Raw genomic sequence first — 18,972 nt, forward strand, 5'->3', positions numbered from 1 at the left:
GACCTGGATGCTTGACTTCTCAGAGGACTTCAGGAACTACAGACCAGGAATCCCCACGGTAAGAGCCAGCAAACTTTGAGGCTCAGTTCAAAATTAGAAAGAACAATCTTAAAACCAGAGCCCGGAGGATGTGGGAGGGTGTGTGGGGACTGGGTTCTACTCATCGGTGGGCTAGGGAGTGGGGACACAAAGTACAGGGGTGGAGCAAAGAAAAGCCCTATATGGGAAAGAAAGGGTGGTTCTCCGCAGGACACGAGGAATAGAGGCCGAGTCCCTGGGGATTCCTCATGGAAGAAAGGCAGACTGAGTTGGTCTGGCTCCTGGCTCTGAGCAGTAGAAAATCCCACATGCGGATCAGGAACTCCCGAACCACCGGAGCCCCTCATTTTAACCCGCGTGGAACCTAAAAACATGAAACTGACAACTTATTAATAGCGAAAGCACAACCCCCACTTTACAGTTGCAAATATGCGTCGATTCACTATGGAAGGACATTGCTTTCCCAAGGCCGTGGTACCAAGCAAGCTGAAGGAGAAATCATGATGTTGTTTGGGCTGGCAGGTGTGCGGCGCTGATGGCTATTTCTCCCAGGCCAGAGTGAAGCCTAATTTAATATCGCTCCCTTGCAGAAAAAGAATTTCTCTTACGACCGGGTGTCTTTTTCTCCCCACAGCATCTCTTGGCTTTAAACAGAAGCACACATCTAGTGCAGAGAACTGGAAGGACACAAATCATACCATGACAGCCACTCCATCTTTCTCATGTCACACAGCCTCTACCTCTCTTGTCCCAGTTTCTTAACAGAAGCACCTTGACCTACAGATAAATGGTCTGGTGTGGGCAGGTGGGGTAGGGATGGAGCGCTAATAGTATATGGACCCCTGCTGAGCTATTTAAAACTAACAAACACTGAATTCTAATGTTAATGGAATCAGTTTATTTCTCTCCTTACCATTTAAAGTAGCTAGAGTACCTTAATAAAAGGCATATAAAAACCTTAATCAAGAGTTCCCAAACCAGACCTTTGTCTTTAGGTGCTGAGGTCCAGCAGTGTTTAGCTAGCTGCAAAAATTACGGATTCTGCTAGCTGGAATAAAGCTTTCTAAAGATATTTCTCTTTGATGTTGTGACATGTGGCCTGGCATTTCAATAGACTCATTGGCCAGGCCTGCTCAAAAAATAGAACCTACCCCCAATGGTTGTAATTAGCAGTGAATCTATGAAGACGCGTGCTGCATGCAAGACTTTCTAAGCATAGGTTTTAGCCTGGTATTTGGAAAGCTTATGCATTTTTTTGTGATTTATTATTTATGTGGCTGAGTGTTTTCCCATTCCATGTACTTTTTTCTCCCCAAAGAATACCGGACAATATTTGCTAAAACAATGACCATAGGAACCCTCAGTCTTTAATACGTAGCAGTAATATTCCCACCAGAGCAGAGGGAAACATCTACAGTAAACCTGTTGTCGCTTGTCACATTGACCCAAATACTAAAAAAGCATTTTGTAAACATGGGCGTTTGTCAGAATCATCTGAAGAACTGTTTTAAAATATGTACTCCTAGGACACATTCCCAGAGAGCTAAATGTTGCTGATCTGCGGGGGACAATTCTTTTCGTAACCCAGGTTGTTCTGACAAAGTGGTATACAGACTTCTCTTAGAGCAAAGAGTTCTAAAGCTCCGTAAAGAAGTGGCATCAATTGTAATTTTTTAATGAAAATGATCAATTGCTCCATAAAGTAATGAAACATACAATAACAGCACAATTCAGGCAAAGTCGGGAATTGGAAATAGGAATACTATTAGCTAGAACCTTTGAACATCAGGTAGTAAATTATTATGTGAATAGACTCTGCACCTTGTAAAGAAATATACAAATGAATGGTATTTTTATAAATAAATTGGCTTTTGCTATTTACTGGGTGCTTCTAATATAAAGAATTAGATTATTTCCAAGGGTGATGATATAAAAGAAGAATTGCATATTGTGAAATCCTATAAAAACTTCAAGTTTCATATTATGTATTTTAAGGAATGCACCTTTTCACGACTCTTGTAGACACGAAGTTTTATATCTTTTTGTTTTTCCGGAGGATGAAAAGGACAAGCTTCATGGGGTGCCTTTTACAGACTAGATGGTCCTCGTACAGCTTCCTGCATCCTTTAAAGAAACAAGATGAGGTGATTATTAATTACTCGCTAATTTTTGATACCCTGCTTTCTTTCAAATAATATTTAAAGCAAGATAAGTGTGAAGAGATTTAAAATAGATGAAACAGGGACACCTGGGTGGCTGAGTCGCTTAAGCGTCGACTCTTGATTTCAGCTCAGGTCATGCTCTTAAGGTTGTGAGATCAAGCCCCACATTGGGCTCCTCGCTCAGTGGGGAGTCTGCTTGAGATTCTCTCCCTCCCTCTCTCTCTGCCCCTCCCCACACACGTGCACTCTCCTTCTAAAATAAATAAATAATAAATAAATAAATAATAAAATCTTTAATAAAATAAAATAGATGAAATAGACAAATGTGAATTCTCTCTAATATCCTAATTTCGGAGATGGGAGAAAATGAAATCCAGAAATATTTAGATATTTATTCAGTTCATACAGTGTAAAGTGGCAAAAATTGAACTCTCACTAAAGTCTGGCTCTATAATCTATACTCCTCCCCTGTCTTAAGCAGGACTAAAGCTAGTTTTGTAAGGAGAAAATATTTTCTGCACATATGTTCTTCCATTAGAATGCTTCAGGTAACAGGACTCTGATACAAACAGAAGAGATTGTAAGGTGGGATCAGCCTTCCCCCCAACTTCGGTGCATTTCACTTTCAGAAATATTTAGATTTTAGGTTGTTATTTTTCATGCTTTTTCTCAGCCTAAAGGTTTTTTTTCTGGAAAATATGCATGAATGGAAAATAGTTTTTTCCATTTTCACCACAGGTTTTTGGCTATTTTTGCATTTGAATAACGGAAAGTGCCAATGTGAAGAGCTGACCTGTTCCATGTGTCCAGTATTACTTAGGAAGATACTGTCAGCCCATGTACAATGGAAAAGCTAAATACTGGGGTTGATAAACAATGGACAAAACATGGCTTTTGAATGTGAATGATGTGCAATCGGGTTGTACATTGATTTGTATGTGGCTGTGGTTTCTCTAATATTTCTTTGTAGAATTGGTGCTTCCTTGCAGCATAATTAAGTTTCCTTTACTTGTTTTTCCTCGATTATGTTTACAGTTTTATTAAAAATATTTTCAACAGTTGACTGTAATTTTAAACAGTCAGCTAAGAACAGTCTTCTATTTTATTTCTATTCTTCATTGCTGTGTTCTTCTCTCTTCCAGTAACTCACTTCATTAATACATTTTTAAAAACTATTAAATGTCTTTTGTGAAAAGATTTGACTGCAGTGTTAATCACCATATTGAAAAATTGAAAGCAATTTAAAAGTCCAAACACAGGAAAAGGATTTAATAGTCCCTCAAAATATTAAGAAAACCTAAGAGATGGGTTTACTTAGTGTTACAGGAAAAAAAATACACACACACACATACACACACACACACAAAAACCCTATATTATTAAATGGAAAAGCAAGAAACACAATTATCTTAATTTGTATTCTGAAATCTAGCACACATAAAGAAACATATAAAATATATTGAACAATTTGATCAAATCTAAACTTAATGTTTTATTTTTGTAAAATTTTCCAAGCACAAAAATAAGATTTCAAATATGATTGAGGCCCTCAGTATCATCTTCTTAAATCCTTGGTTTTTGCTGAAGCCTCTGAGTTAACCATTAATAGGAATTCTATGTTTATCATTCCCATCCATGGTTTTATAATCATGATGCATATTTTTATATATGTAATCATTGTATAGGATTTTGGTGTAGCATTTTAAACTTTATATAAATTTGATAAATGTATATGTTCTGCAACTTTCTTTTCCCCCCACCCAACCTCATATATTTTAGATTTACTCATGCCAATATCTGCAAATTTGATTTATTCAAATAAAATGAAAACATGATTAATACAGGTATTATGAATGAATCTGCTATCAACATTTGCATACACGTCTTTTGTGGATGTATGTTCTTGTTTCTCTTGAATAAATTCCTGGGAATACAACTAGTGGGTTGCATAATAAGTATGTGTTTAACTTATAAGAAGCTGTCAAACTTTCTTTAGAGTGGCTGTGCCATTTTGCATTCCAACCGACAAGGCATGAGAATAACATCTGTTCCTCATCATGCCAACACTTGGCCTCTCTCTCTCTCTTTTTTTTTTTTTTTAAAGTTTTAGCCATTTAAGAAGTGTAGTTATAGATCACTGTGGTTTTACTATGTATCTTTTCATGGATTTATATTCCATTTGTATATCATGTTTTACCTAAGTATCTTTTCAAATTTATCTATTTTTTTAATGGGGTTGTCTTATTAAATTATAAAGCATCCTTGATATATTCTGGATACTAGTCCTTTATAAGAATGTGTTTTGCAAATACTTTCCTGTTTTTCAATTATTAATGAATGCTGATTTTTAGTAACTGTTTTTTCTTTAATTTTTTTGAATCATCATATGATTTTCTCTTTTATTCTGTTACTGTGGCTGATTATATTAAAAAATTTCCAAATTTTTGAACTATCCTTAATAAATGTATCCTGGAATAGATATGAATTGGTCATGCTTTTTAAAATATTTTGTTAAAAGTATGTACTAATAAGTTCTCTCAAATTTTTGCAAGTATCTTTATAGATGATGTTAATCTGTGATTGTATTTTCTCTCGTGTCCTTATGCACTCTTTATATCAGTGCTATTCTAACCAGATAATATGAGTTGGTAGATTTTTCTTCATATTAATTTTCTGAAATAGATCATATAAAAGTAGTTACCTCTCAATCAAACACATCAAGTCATAAGTCAGTTCACTTTATTATTATTGTTACTTTTTTTAGCCCTGAAGATATATTTCTAAGAGTGTTAATTCCTTTTTCAATCTGGATTTGTTGTACCCTTAGCCTTGTGCACAGTTTTTCTTCAACATCATCACGGGAATTCTTTTCCTTTTCTGTATCTCTCTCTCTCTCTTTCTCTCTCCCTTCTTCCTCATTTTGGTGGAACATATCTTCCTGGAAAAGGAATACATTGTTTTGAGAACTGGCAGGTCTGAAATATTCCAATCTACACTTATACTTGATTTATGATTTGACTGGAAATAGAATTCTGAGTTCAAATCATTTCTGATTCATTTTGAAGGTCATTTTCCATTCTTTTCTACCTTCTAGGGCAGTTTGTTGAGAAACCCGATACCATGCTGATCCCTCTGGAATGTGACCCATCCCTGACCCCCCTCCCCTCTTCTTATCCCTGCAAATTCCTCAAATGTCACAATGATCATTTTAATGTATCTGTCAATTTGTTAGACAAAATGTGATATCTCATTACTCGTTGAAATCCTGGGGAAATTTCCACTGAAGGCCAGGAGTCACCTTCTGGATTCTTCTCTACATACAGAGGCAAGAAAACCTGCAAACACTAATGTTCTCCCCAAGTGGAGAAATCCACCAGACACAGGACACTAGTTAAATTAAACCCATTTGTCGAATAGATTGAATTCTGTTCACATTTACTCCATTTATCAAATAAGACAACTCTTCTCACTTACGTATGATTTTGCTCCCCACTTTCATTTACCTCATGCCCTAGAGCAAAGCAGACGGTTTGGGATGAATGCCAGGAAGAGAAAGTGGTTAGCACAGATTCCTAAAATACAAAACTTACTTAAACCAAAAAATAAAGTGGAAAATTAGAAATTCTTACAGGCAAAACTGATATGGCCCTAAAAGAATGTATTTTAGTTGCAATTTATCTCATAAATTAAAAACATGTTCTTAAAGTAAAATTTAAAATTATGTTGAAGTGAAATTTACCATACTGTACATGATTTGTTCTAGCACTTAATTTTAAATAGGATAAAGATGTCAAAAGATGAAGAAAAAGGTCCCGTAAAGACTTTTAAGCAGAGATAATTACAAATCACAGTGCCCAAACAAGCCAACGACAGAGTTCCCTCCCCAGAAATTCTTACACTCATCTCCCCACGCGCTCCCCTCACATCCATGCTCTCCCCTGCTCACCCTGGGCTGTGTATTCAGGAAGGCTGGCCTGTTTGGACTCTAGCTTCCTGGCTGGCCAGGTTCTTGGTGGTTATGTCTGATGAGAGGCAATGGCAGGATATCAGAAGGCAGAGGGTGCGAGAGGAAGTGATTATTCCTCACCCACAGGGTGTGTCACTGCCGGTCACTGCCGGTCACATGAGCCTGAATGTGGGTGCGCGCCTCCGCGGTGCAGCCCCTGGCTCCTCTCACCTGGCCACAACTGGCCCTGGGTTCCAGTAGCAGGATTCCTATACCGTACTCCCTCGGGACAGACAGCGAGCCTTAATGGCTTCCTGCCCTCCTTAGACCTCAGGGTGGCTGCACTCCATTCACGCTTTTAAAAGTCCCCTTGTTAAATCTAAATCCTATTCATGTAAAGCCTTTTGAGTATGCTAACACTTCCTCCTGGATTCTCACTGATACCGCCCACCTTCTAGCCTCCCCTCCTGGCAGGTTCTGGGATGCCCCCGTTACTCTAGCCAGAAAGCACTTGTAAAGATACCTCAAAGCCTCTAAGCTTTAAGTAAATCATGTCTTCTTGTTTCTCTTTATATGCATCTTATGTTTGTCATTTAAAACTCCCCTCCAAGTTCACCTTTCCTGGAGACCCTTGCCCCGCTCCTGAATGTGACTTAGAGGTACTAGAGTCTATGCATTTTTTCACCTTGTTATTACCTTTGAAAATTGTTTAGAAAATTGTGGGGCACCTGGGTGCCTCAGTTGACTAAGCATCTGACTCTTGATTTTGGCTCAGGTCATGATCTCAGGGTTGTGGGATCAAGCCCCACATCGTTGAGATTCTCCCTCTCCCTCTGCCCCTCCCCACCCCTCTCACACATACTCTCTCTAAAAATTTGTTTTAGAAAATTTTAAATTTACTTTTCTACCTTTCCTCACCCCCAACACTTGCGTTGGACTGAAATCTTCGGAGCGGATGCTATGTCTTGGTCTTCTTTGACCTTCCAGCACTTAGAAAGAGTCTGTTGGCTCTGATCAGTTAATGGAGAGAAACCATAAGCATCGCAGTCAATTGGGAGGTTATTGCAGTAGGTTGAACACAGGGGAGAAAAAGACATTAATGAATAAAAATAAAGAAGAGGGAGAAGACAAGAAACATAAGTAGTTAACATGACTAATTTTGTGGATTCAGGTTCCTACTGCCAGAAGTTAGGACGTGCAGAGAGAATATGACTTAGGAGGAAGATGGACTTAAGGCATCTTTCAGGGATGCAGGTGCTTGCGGGGAGCAGAAGCCTGGGGAAGAGTGTGCTTGGATACAGATATGCACATCTTCTCCTCTTCAGGGTTGAAGCCAAGAGACTGGCTGAGATTTCAGAGGGAAATCACTCGGTATGGGCTGTGTGAGAGTCGGGGCTGTGGGAGGGGAGCCAACAAAGTGGAACCAGTGCAGGGGACAGAGACAAGCAGAGAGGGCAACAGTCTCGGAGGGCCACAGAGAAATGGGTGGAGAGTCTCCGGAATCAGTAGGTTATGGACAAAATCATCAGGATCAGGCAAAGGGAAAGAAGAGGTCAGCAACAGGGCGCCTGGGTGGCTCAGTTGGTAAGCGACTGCCTTCGGCTCAGGTCATGATCCTGGAGTCCCGGGATCGAGTCCCGCATCGGGCTCCCTGCTCAGCGGGGAGTCTGCTTCTCCCTCTGACCCTCCCCCCTCTCATGTGCTCTCTCTCTCTCATTCTCTCTCTCTTTCAAATAAATAAATAAATCTTAAAAAAAAAGAAGAAGGGGTCAGCAAGATTAGCATTACGAACCCCCTGGGTGGCTTGGAGGGCAGTCAGATTTCAGGGGGTTGAGAAAGAATTTGGGGGTGAACTGGCAGGGAAAAGAAACTTAGGAATTCTGAAGGGATGACGATGTGAGGAGAGGGCACCCTTTTAAACTGGGTAGGAAAGAAGATGAAAGCCTACCTAGATTTCTTTGGAATTCTTTCCCAAAGCAACCAAGAAATCGCATCCTCAATCTCTGTGGTTTCAGATTTGCAATTTGCCTTAGAGTATTGCTTCCTAACTGTCTTTTGGTGGACAGGTCGTGACAGGATCATTGGCAGCAACACATTCCGGAGGACATATTTGCGTGACATTTTACTATTTTCATAATTCCCTCCAGTGTACTGAAACTTTGCTTTATTACGTTTTCCTCATCATTCCACAGATGGTACTCTTCAGGCTTTGGTATTTCCACCTTGTGATCTCTTTAGTGCAGAGACCTGTCCACTCCATTCGGAAATCCTTAGGCCCCTTTGCAATTTGTAGTCACTTTTTCAGGGAAGGGGTTTTAGCAAAACCCCTTAAGGCAAGTCAGCATTTGATGGTTCACTCAAGTTTAAGGTTTGGGAATGAGGTCTTCCTATTAGAAACTAGAAAATACCCATAAAGAAAGCTTTACTAACAGGAAGAGAAAAAGTCGCATTTCCTTGATTTAAAAAAAGAACAGGGGAAATGCTTATTTCTTCCTAAGAAGGCTTTTTGCCAAGTCAAAATCACCAGGATTTTCATTATAATAGCCAAATGCTCCCAAGATTGCTTTGCTGGACCCAGTGATTGTCTCTTAGTTCCCTGCAGGAAAAGTTGGAAAAGATGGACACAGATACTGATGTGGTGCTTCCTCAGAAAACAGAAAGGGAAGAACAAGTTGATGAGAACACAGGATAAAATAAATTCCGTGACTAGACGCATGTGACAGACACAGCCCCACAGGCAGGAAACGTGGCGCGGGTGTTTTTTTAGTTAGAAAAAGGAAAGAAAATGGGATTCTAAAATTTAAAAAAAGAACCTGAAAGATAATAGTCCCTGCTGAAATTGAAGATTTGGGTGTCTTGCAAAAGGTGTGTAGAGAGAATAGACCTGGAGAGGGAATACAAGAAAAGATCTGGGGGGTGCGTGGGTGGGTGGATTTTTTTTTTTTTTCCCTCTCTTCTCATCTTTGCCTGTAAAGATCCATTCTGAGTTAGGAGTGCAGAATCATTTGTATTCTTGCTTGGAGATAACGATCTCTATTGCACTTCAGCTTCTGCCATCTGGAGGACACAAGCCACAGAAATCCTATTACCATAGTCCCCGATTCAGTGATAGAGATGGAATGAAGGGGACAACTGGTATTGTTAATAGAGGGAGCAGGTTCCTAAATCTTAGTAGAAACCATATTACATTTTTTAAGATACTTTTTTATTGTTATGTTAATCACCATACATTACATCATTAGTGTTTGATGTAGTGTTCCATGATTCATTGTTTGTGCATAACACCCAGTGCTCCACGCAGAACGTGCCCTCTTTAATACCCATCACCAGGCTAACCCATCCCCCCACCCCCCTCCCCTCTAGAACCCTCAGTTTGTTTTTCAGACTCCATCGTCTCTCATGGTTCGTCTCCCCCTCCGACTTACACCCCCTTCATTCTTCCCCTCCTGCTATCTTCTTCTTCTTTTTTTTTCTTAACATATATTGCATTATTTGTTTCAGAGGTACAGATCCGTGATTCATCAGTCTTGTACAATTCACAGCACTCACCATAGCACATACCCTCCCCAATGTCTATCACCCAGCCACCCCATCCCTCCCACCCCCCACCACTCCAGTAACCCTCAGTTTGTTTCCTGAGATTAAGAATTCCTCATATCAGTGAGGTCGTATGATACATGTCTTTCTCGGATTGACTTATTTCACTCAGCATAACACCCTCCAGTTCCATCCACGTCATTGCAAATGGCAAGATCTCATTCCTTTTGATGGCTGCATAATATTCCATTGTGTATATATACCACTTCTTCTTTATCCATTCATCTGTCGATGGACATCTTGGCTCTTTCCACAGTTTGGCTATTGTGGACATTGCTGCTATAAACATTGGGGTGCACGTACCCCTTCGGATCCCTACATTTGTATCTTTGTGTTAAATACCCAGTACTGCAATTGCTGGATCGTATGGTGGCTCTATTCTCAACTGTTTGAGGACCCTCCATACTGTCTTCCAGAGTGGCTGCACCAGCTTGCATTCCCACCAACAGTGTAGGAGGGTTCCCCTTTCTCCGCAACCCCGCCAACATCTGTCGTTTCCTGACTTGTTAATTTTAGCCATTCTGACGGGTGTGAGGGGGTATCTCATTGAGGTTTTGATTTGGATTTCCCTGATGCCGAGTGATGTTGAGCACTTTTTCACGTGTGTGTTGGCCATTTGGATGTCTTCTTTGGAAAAATGTCTGTTCATCTCTTCTGCCCATTTCTTGATTGGATCATTTGTTCTCTGGGTGTTGAGTTTGATAAGTTCTTTATAGATTTTGGATAGTAGCCCTTTATCTGATATGTCATTTGCAAGTATTTTCTCCCATTCTGTCAGTTGTCTTTTGGTTTTGTGGACTGTTTCTTTTGCTGTGCAAAAGCTTTTTATCTTGATGAAATCCCAATAGTTCATTTTTGCCCTTGCTTCCCTTGCCTTTGACGATGTTTCTAGGAAGAAGTTGCTGTGGCTGAGGTGGAGGAGGTTGCTGCCTGTGTTCTCCTTTAGGATTTTGATGGACTCCTGTCTCACACTTAGGTTGTTCAACCATGTGGAGTCTATTTTTCTGTGTGGTGTAAGGAAATGATACAGTTTCATTCTTCTGCATGTGGCTATCCAATTTTCCCAACACCATTTGTTGAAGAGACCGTCTTTTTTCCACTGGACATTCTTTCTTGCTTTGTCAAAGATGAGTTGACCATAGAGTTGAGGGTCCATTTCTGGGCTCTCGATTCTGTTCCATTGATCTATGTGTCTGTTTTTGTGCCAGTACCATACTGTCTTGATGATGACAGCTTTGTAATAGAGCTGGAAGTCCGGAATTGTGATGCCGCCAGCTTTGCTTTTCTTTTTCAACATTCCTCTGGCTATTCGGGGTCTCTTCTGGTTCCATACAAATTTTAGGTTTATTTGTTCCATTTCTTTGAAAAAGGTGGATGGTATTTTGATGGGGATTGCATTGAATGTGTAGATTGCTCTAGTTAGCACTGACATCTTCACAATGTTTGTTCTTCCAATCCATGAGCATGGAACGTTTTTCCATTTCTTTGTGTTCTCTTCAATTCCTTTCATGAGTATTTTATAGTTTTCTGAGTACAGATCCTTTGCCTCTTTGGTGAAATTTATTCCTAGGTATCTTATGGTTTTGGGTGCCATTGTAAATGGGATGGACTCCTTGATTTGTCTCTCTTCTGTCTTGTTGTTGGTGTATAGGAATGCCACTGATTTCTGTGCATTGATTTTATAGCCTGCCACTTTACTGAATTCCTGTATGAGTTGTAGCAGTTTTGGGGTGGAGTCTTTTGGGTTTTCCACATAAAGTATCATATCATCTGCAAAGAGTGAGAGTTTGACTTCCTCTTTGCCGATTTGGATGCCTTTGATTTCTTTTTGTTGTCTGATCGCTGTGGCTAGGACTTCTAATACTATGTTGAATAGCAGTGGTGAGAGTGGACATCCCTGCTGTGTTCCTGACCTTAGGGGAAAAGCTCTCAGCTTTTCCCCATTGAGAATGATATTGGCTGTAGGTTTTTCATAGATGGCTTTTATGATATTGAGGTATGTACCCTTTATATTCTGAAGAGTTTTGATCAAGAAAGGATGCTGTACTTTGTCAAATTCTTTTTTTGCATCTATTGAGAGGATCCTATGATTCTTTTTCTTTCTTTTGTTAATATATTGTATCATGTTGATTGATTTGCGGATGTTGAACCAACCTTGCAGCCCAGGGATAAATCCCACTTGGTCATGGTGAATAATCCTTTTAATGTACTGTTGGATCCTATTGGCTAGTATTTTGGTGAGAATTTTTGCATCCATGTTCATCAAGGATATTGGTCTGTAGTTCTCCTTTTTGATGGGGTCTTTGTCTGGTTTTGGGATCAAGGTAATGGTGGTCTCATAAAATGAGTTTGGAAGTTTTCCTTCCATTTCTATTTTTTGGAACAGTTTCAGGAGAATAGATATTAATTCTTCTTTAAATGTTTGGTAGAATTCTCCTGGGAAGCCATCTGGCCCTGGGCTTTTGTTTGTTGGGAGATTTTTGATGACTACTTCAATTTCCTTAGCGGTTATAGGTCTGTTCAGGTTTTCTATTTCTTCCTGGTTCAATTTTGGTAGTTGATACATCTCTAGGAATGCACCCATTTCTTCCAGGTTATCTAATTTGCTGGCATAGAGCTGCTCATAATATGTTCTTATAATTGTTTGTATTTCTTTGGTGTTGGTTGTGATCTCTCCTCTTTCATTCATGATTTTGTTGATTTGGGTCATTTCTCTTTTCTTTTGGATTAGTCTGGCCAGGGGTTTATCAATCTTGTTAATTCTTTCAAAGGACCAGCTCCTAGTTTCATTGATCTGTTCTACTGTTCTTTTGGTTTCTAGTTCATTGATTTCTGCTCTGATCTTTATTATTTCTCTTCTCCTGCTGGGCTTAGGCTTTATTTGCTGTTCTTTCTCCAGCTCCTTTAGGTGTAGGGTTAGGTTGTGTATTTGAGACCTCTCTTGTATCTTGAGAAAGGCTTGTATTGCTATATACTTTCCTCTCAGGACTGCCTTTGCTGTATCCCAAAGATTTTGAACAGTTGTGTTTTCATTTTCATTGGTTTCCATGAATTTTTTTAATTCTTTAATTTCCTGGGTGACCCATTCATTCTTTAGTAGGATGCTCTTTAGCCTCCATGTATTTGAGTTCTTTCGGACTTTCCTCTTGTGATTGAGTTCTAGTTTCAAAGCATTGTGGCCTGAAAATATGCAGGGAATAATCCCAGTCTTTTGGTACCGGTTGAGACCTGATTTGTGACCTAGGATGTGATCAATTCTGGAGAATGTTTCATGGGAACTAGAGAAGAATGTGTATTCTGTTGCTTTGGGATGGAATGTTCTGAATATGTCTGTAAAGTCCATTTGGTCCAGTGTATCATTTAAAGTCTTTATTTCCTTGTTGATCTTTTGCTTAGATGATCTGTCCATTTCAGTGAGGGGGGTGTTAAAGTCCTCCACTATTATTGTATTGTTGTCAATGTGTTTCTTTGCTTTTGTTATTAATTGCCTTATATAATTGGCTGCTCCCATGTTAGGGGCATAGATATTTACAATTGTTAGATTTTCTTGTTGGATAGGCCCTTTAGGTAGGATATAGTGTCCTTCTTCATCTCTTATTGCAGTCTTTGTTTTAAAATCTAATTTGTCTGATATAAGGATTGTCACCCCAGCTTTCTTTTGGTGTCCATTAGCATGGTAAATGGTTTTCCACCCCCTCACTTTCAATCTGGGGGTGTCTTTGGGTCTAAAATGAGTCTCTTGCAGACAGCATATGGATGGGTCTTGTTTTTGAATCCAATCTGATAGCCTGTGTCTTTTGACTGGGGCATTGAGCCCATTTACATTCAGGGTAACTATTGAAAGGTATGAATTTAGTTCCATTTTATTGCCTGTAAGGTGACTGTTACTGTATATTGTCTGTGTTCCTTTCTGATCTATGCTGCTTTCAGGCTCTCTTTTTGCTTAGAGGACCTCTTTCAATATTTCTTGGAGGGCTGGTTTTGTGTTTGCAAATTCCTTTAGTTTTTGTTTGTCCTGGAAGCTTTTTATCTCTCCTTCTATTTTCAGTGATAGCCTAGCTGGATATAGTATTCTTGGCTCGATATTTTTCTCATTTAGTGCTCTGAAGATATCATGCCAGTCCTTTCTGGCCTGCCAGGTCTCTGTGGATAGGTCTGTTTTGCCAATATAATATTTCTACCATTGTAGGTTACATATCTCTTCTCCCGAGCTGCTTTCCGGATTTTCTCTTTGTCTCTGAGACTCATAAGTTTTACTATTAGATGTCGGGGTGTTGACCTATTTTTATTGATTTTGAGAGGGGTTCTCTGTGCCTCCTGGATTTTGATGCCTGTTTCCTTCCTCACATTAGGGAAGTTCTCTGCTATTATTTGCTCCAATATACCTTCTGCCCCTCTCTCTTTCTTCTTCTTCTGGGATCCCAATTATTCTAATGTTGTTTTGTCTTATTGTATCGCTTATCTCTCGAATTCCGCCCCCGTGATCCTGTAGTTGTTTCTCTTTCGTTTTCTCAGCCTCTTTATTTTCTATCATTTGGTCTTCTATATCGCTGATTCTCTCTTCTGCCTCATTTATCCTGGCAGTTAGTGCCCCCATTTTTGATTGCACCTCATTAATAGCCTTTTTGATTTCGACTTGGTTAGATTTTAGTTCTTTTATTTCTCCAGAAAGGGTTTCTCTAATAACTTCCACGCTTTTTTCAAACCCAGCTAGTATCCTTAAAGTCATGATTCTGAACTCTAGGTCCGACATCATACTAATGTCAGTATTGAGTAGGTCCCTGGTTGATGGCTCTTGTTCTTTTTGCTGAGGTGATTTTTTTCATCTTGTCATTTTGTCCAGAGGAGAACGGATGAATGAGAGAACAGAATACTAACAGGTTAACAACGTGTCCAGCAAATATACTCTATACAAACCAGAAAAGACCTGAAACCAGGGGACAAGAAAGGGAAAGGAAGAAGAGAAAAAAAAAGGAAAAAGATAAAGATAAAAACAAAAACAGAACAAAACAAAACAAAAAAACAGAATATGATCAAATATGATCAGGCTAGTGCATAGATCAGTTCCACACACTAGCTTTTGGGCATATTTTGGTCTTTTAGAAGAAAGTGCCTGCTAAATTTTAAAGGAAGAAAGACTTATATAGGTACAAAATAAGGGTTGATAGAATGAGGGATGGCAGGTGAATGTAAAGATGAAAATTATAAAAGATTTTATAAAAGGAATTGATAAGATAAGAAGTTGTTTTTAAAAAGAAAGAAGACTTAAAAAGAAAAAAAGGTAGAGAATGTGATCAGGCAGGAGACTAGAACAAAGCCATACACTAGTGATTTAGGGTATATTTTGATCTGTTAGAAGAAATTGTATCTCAAAATTTTAAAGAGAGAACAACTTAATATATATGCCAAAAATAAGGGTAACTACTATGAGGGGATAAAAATATGACTCTAAAAATGAAAAATAAAAAATATGTTTTTTAAAAAGGTATTGATAAGATGTTGTTTGAAAAAGGGAAAAAGAAAAATTAAAAAAAAAAACAGTTAAAAAAATTAACTTTGAAAAACTAATGAGTCATGGTAAAAAAGCCATGAATTCTATGTGCAGTATTCCCCTAGCGCTGGAATTCTCCCGTTCTCCTTGATCGGTAAACTTGGTCTTGGCTTGCTGGCTGTTCGTGCTGATCTTCTGGGGGAGGGGCCGTGGTTCCCAAATATCTTTGCTGGAGGCAGAATTGCCCCGCCCTTGTCGGTCCGGGCTAAGCAAGCTGCTCCGGTTTGCTCTCAGGAGCTTTTGTTCCCTGCAAGCTCTCGGTACAGCTTTGGAGGACCAGGGTGAAAATGGTGGCCTCCCAATCTCCGCCCTGGAGGAGCTGAGAACTCGGGGCCCCGCTCCTCAGTGTGCCCCCAGAGAAAAGCAGTCACTCCCGTCTCCCCGGTCTCCGGCCGCACTCTGTGCTCACCCGGCCTGTGACCGAGCATTTCTATCTCTGGCACCCGACCCCATGTGGAGTCTCCAAACCCAGCAGATCCCTGCGGTGCGCTCCTGCGCCGCTCCTCCCGGGGGAGGAAGGGGAGTCTCCCCGGATCTGCCGCCTGTTGGGTCCCTGCTGGAGGAGCAGTGGCCCGACTGGGCCGCGGATCACAGTTTATGGCAACCCCGAGCTGAGAGCCCGCGCCTCGGCTCTGTCTCTGCAGCCGGCTTCCCCGCTCCGATACCTGGGAGCTCTGCCGCACTCAGGCTCCCCCGGTCTTTCTGTGACCCTGAGGGTCCTGAGACCACACTGTCCCGCGAGGTTTCCACCCCCCGCTTAGCCACTGGAGCGACGTCCCTCCGCGGAGCCGACTTCTAAAAGTTCCGATTTTGTGCTCTGCGGCTCTAGCACTTGCCAGAAGCGGCCGACGGAGGCCCCCTCCCCCGCCGTCTATCCTCCGGAATATTGCCTCGGATTCACTTCTCCACACGTCCTACCTTCCAGAAAGTGGTCGCTTTTCTGTTCAGAGTGTTGTTACTCTTCTTATCTTCGATCCCCTGTTGAGTTCGTAGGTGTTCAGAATGGTTTGATCCCTATTCAGCTGAATTCCTGAGACCAGACGAAATCCAGTACTCCTACTCCTCTGCCATCTTGCTCCGCCCCCCATATTACATTTTTGAGCAGAGACATAAGTTTGAAAGAGTATTTTGATATTTGGATGATGATGGCTACTTTCTATCCTTCAAAAACTTAGGATGGGTGGAAAGACAAACGGAGAAGCTGAACTCTTGCTCCCTAGCAAGGCCGGAGCTGACAGAGAATCAGAGAGTGAATTGGCTGGTTGTGAAGGGGTATTTTCCAACATACCTTTATGATTTCTTTACTTTTTAGAAGCATTTCCTGTACTTTAATCTTCTGATTCTGAATGTTCGAATTTTGTGTGCGTTCCCTGCTAAACAGCCAAGAGACCCAACTCATAACAGGAAAGATTTTTTTTTCTGCAGAATCTTACACTGTGTTTCTTCTCAGAGACTGAAACCCTCAGACACCATCTCTCCTTGAACAAAAAAAGTGAGGCTCCTTGCTGCTGGGATGTTTCCAACATAACTGTTTTGGGAGGGTTAAGTAAAATGATGCTATAAGCTCCCTGATTAAATACATTCACCAGGATCCCCAGAAATGACAGAAATTCATACTCAGCCAGATTTGTCTGCCATAAAATATACACACTGATGTGTAATGTCATTTTCTTTCTATGGAATACTTTGCCACGAGCACTTTGACAGAAGCCTCTAAAGCAAACCCTTACACTAAGGTAACGTCCTAGATGAAGAGGGGATCTGCTGTGGGCGATAGGAGTGCGTAGGGGTGACCTGCAGACTCGATGTGTTCAGCTCCTACCTTCATGCATGCCTCTCGGGGAGGCTAGAAGGACGGAGCTCAGCTATTCCCTGCGCCTATCAAGACTGCAATTTGTATCCCTTCCCTTCATTTCAAGAAAAGCAACTCTGCTCTGGTATTCTTGACACCTACCCACTGAGGTAGAGATTATTTTTTGTTGTTATTGCTAGTTTCCATTTCTACCCCTAGTTTTCCTCTGGGGTGTCATCCTACTATGAATCTCCGTCTATGTGGAATTATTGGTATCAGCCTGAGCTACAGAGATATGCACACAACTCAAGCCTGGTGAAGCCGAATACTCCATTCTCCCAGCCATGTTCTTAGGTCCGGGATGGCCAAGGGTCCCAATCAGAACCAACATGATGGAATCTTTGGACACTTGCAGGGCCTGTTGAAAGATGTATTATCTCTTTCCCCTTGCCTTGAAGATCTGGGAATGCAAGCCTAGAGCTGCTGGCAGCCACTTTGTTGTCACAAGGGGTGACTGACTGAGCATGGCATCAACACACGGGAATCTAGTGGCATGATACATTCTTATGAAGAACTGAAAGAATTTTCAGAATAAAGTAATAATACTGGCTGGTATGCTAACACAGGTCTGCCAGTCTTGTTCTTAGCTTCTCATTGTCTCTGCCCCTGCTGCTCTATTGAGACCTTACTCCCTTTTTCATGTCTTAACGGCTTCTGCTTACTCATGGCTTTTAATTACTGCTTTCCCTTTATGTGTGTCTTGGCTTCTGTGCTTCTCTACTATCTGGGTCCTATTGTGTGTTTTTCCTAATCAACATAATCAAGTAAGAAGGTCTAGTTGAGTTAGTTATTCTCTGCCCAGTGCAGAGTGCTTCTGTTGGGAAAATATAAACTTTTATTTAATACACACACACACACACACACACACACACACACATTATAGGGGAGGAAAAACTTCTACCCTCTTAGATTCTGTGACTGGGCTTGAGAATTAAACATACAGCAAATTAGCAGGAGAAAAGCATGGGTTTTATTTAATATATTTCTTTTTTAAGATTTTATTTATTTATTTGACAGAGAGAGAGAGAGACACAGCGAGAGAGGGAACACAAGCAGCGGGAGTGGAGGAGGGAGAAGCAGGCTCCCTGCCGAGCAGGGAGCCTGATGCGGGGCTCGATCCCAGGACCCTGGGACCATGACCTGAGCCGAAGGCAGATGCCCAACGACTGAGCCACCCAGGCGCCCCTATTTAATATTTTTACGTGTATGTGGGAGTCTTCATAAGGAAAGTTAAAAACCTAAGAAATAATTGAGCTGGAAACTTATGTATCTTTTGAAACAAAGAACAACAAATTGTGGGGAGGTGACGGGACAGGGAAGCGTGGGCTGGGGCAGTAAACTGTGAGATGGTGCTGAGGAAATCCACAGGGGAGCTAATGGAAGATAAGAATCGTTTTAGTAAGCGGTTTGTACAGATCCATTTTGGTGTCAACTCTGAGTCTCCAGTGATAAGAATATTCTCCTCTTCCTGGTGCAGGGAGGATGCACTTTTCATGGGAAATCTCATGACCTGCTTTTAGGTAGAAAAGAGGAAGACAGAGAGCTCTTATTCCATCTGTGGTGTCTCAAGTGCCTTCTGCTCAAAATAATCAATATGCCAAAGTGGCAGTTTTGGGGGCTGACATGTTCTGAATTCCTTCAATACTTTTTTATAATATACAAGTAGAATCTATACTTTTAAAATTATCTATTGAACACCTACTGTGTGCTAGGCATTGTTCTATGCATGTTAAACTCATATTCACTCATTTTATTCTCATCGAAACCCACCATATAGCCAGTAAGCCGAGGAGCAGTATTCCAATCTTTAGACTCTGCATTATTA

This window comes from Eumetopias jubatus, unplaced genomic scaffold, assembly GCF_037043125.1.
Source record: "Eumetopias jubatus isolate StellerSeaLion01/CBP00866 unplaced genomic scaffold, mEumJub1_p1.0 scaffold_8, whole genome shotgun sequence".
In the NCBI taxonomy this organism is placed as follows: domain Eukaryota; kingdom Metazoa; phylum Chordata; class Mammalia; order Carnivora; family Otariidae; genus Eumetopias; species Eumetopias jubatus.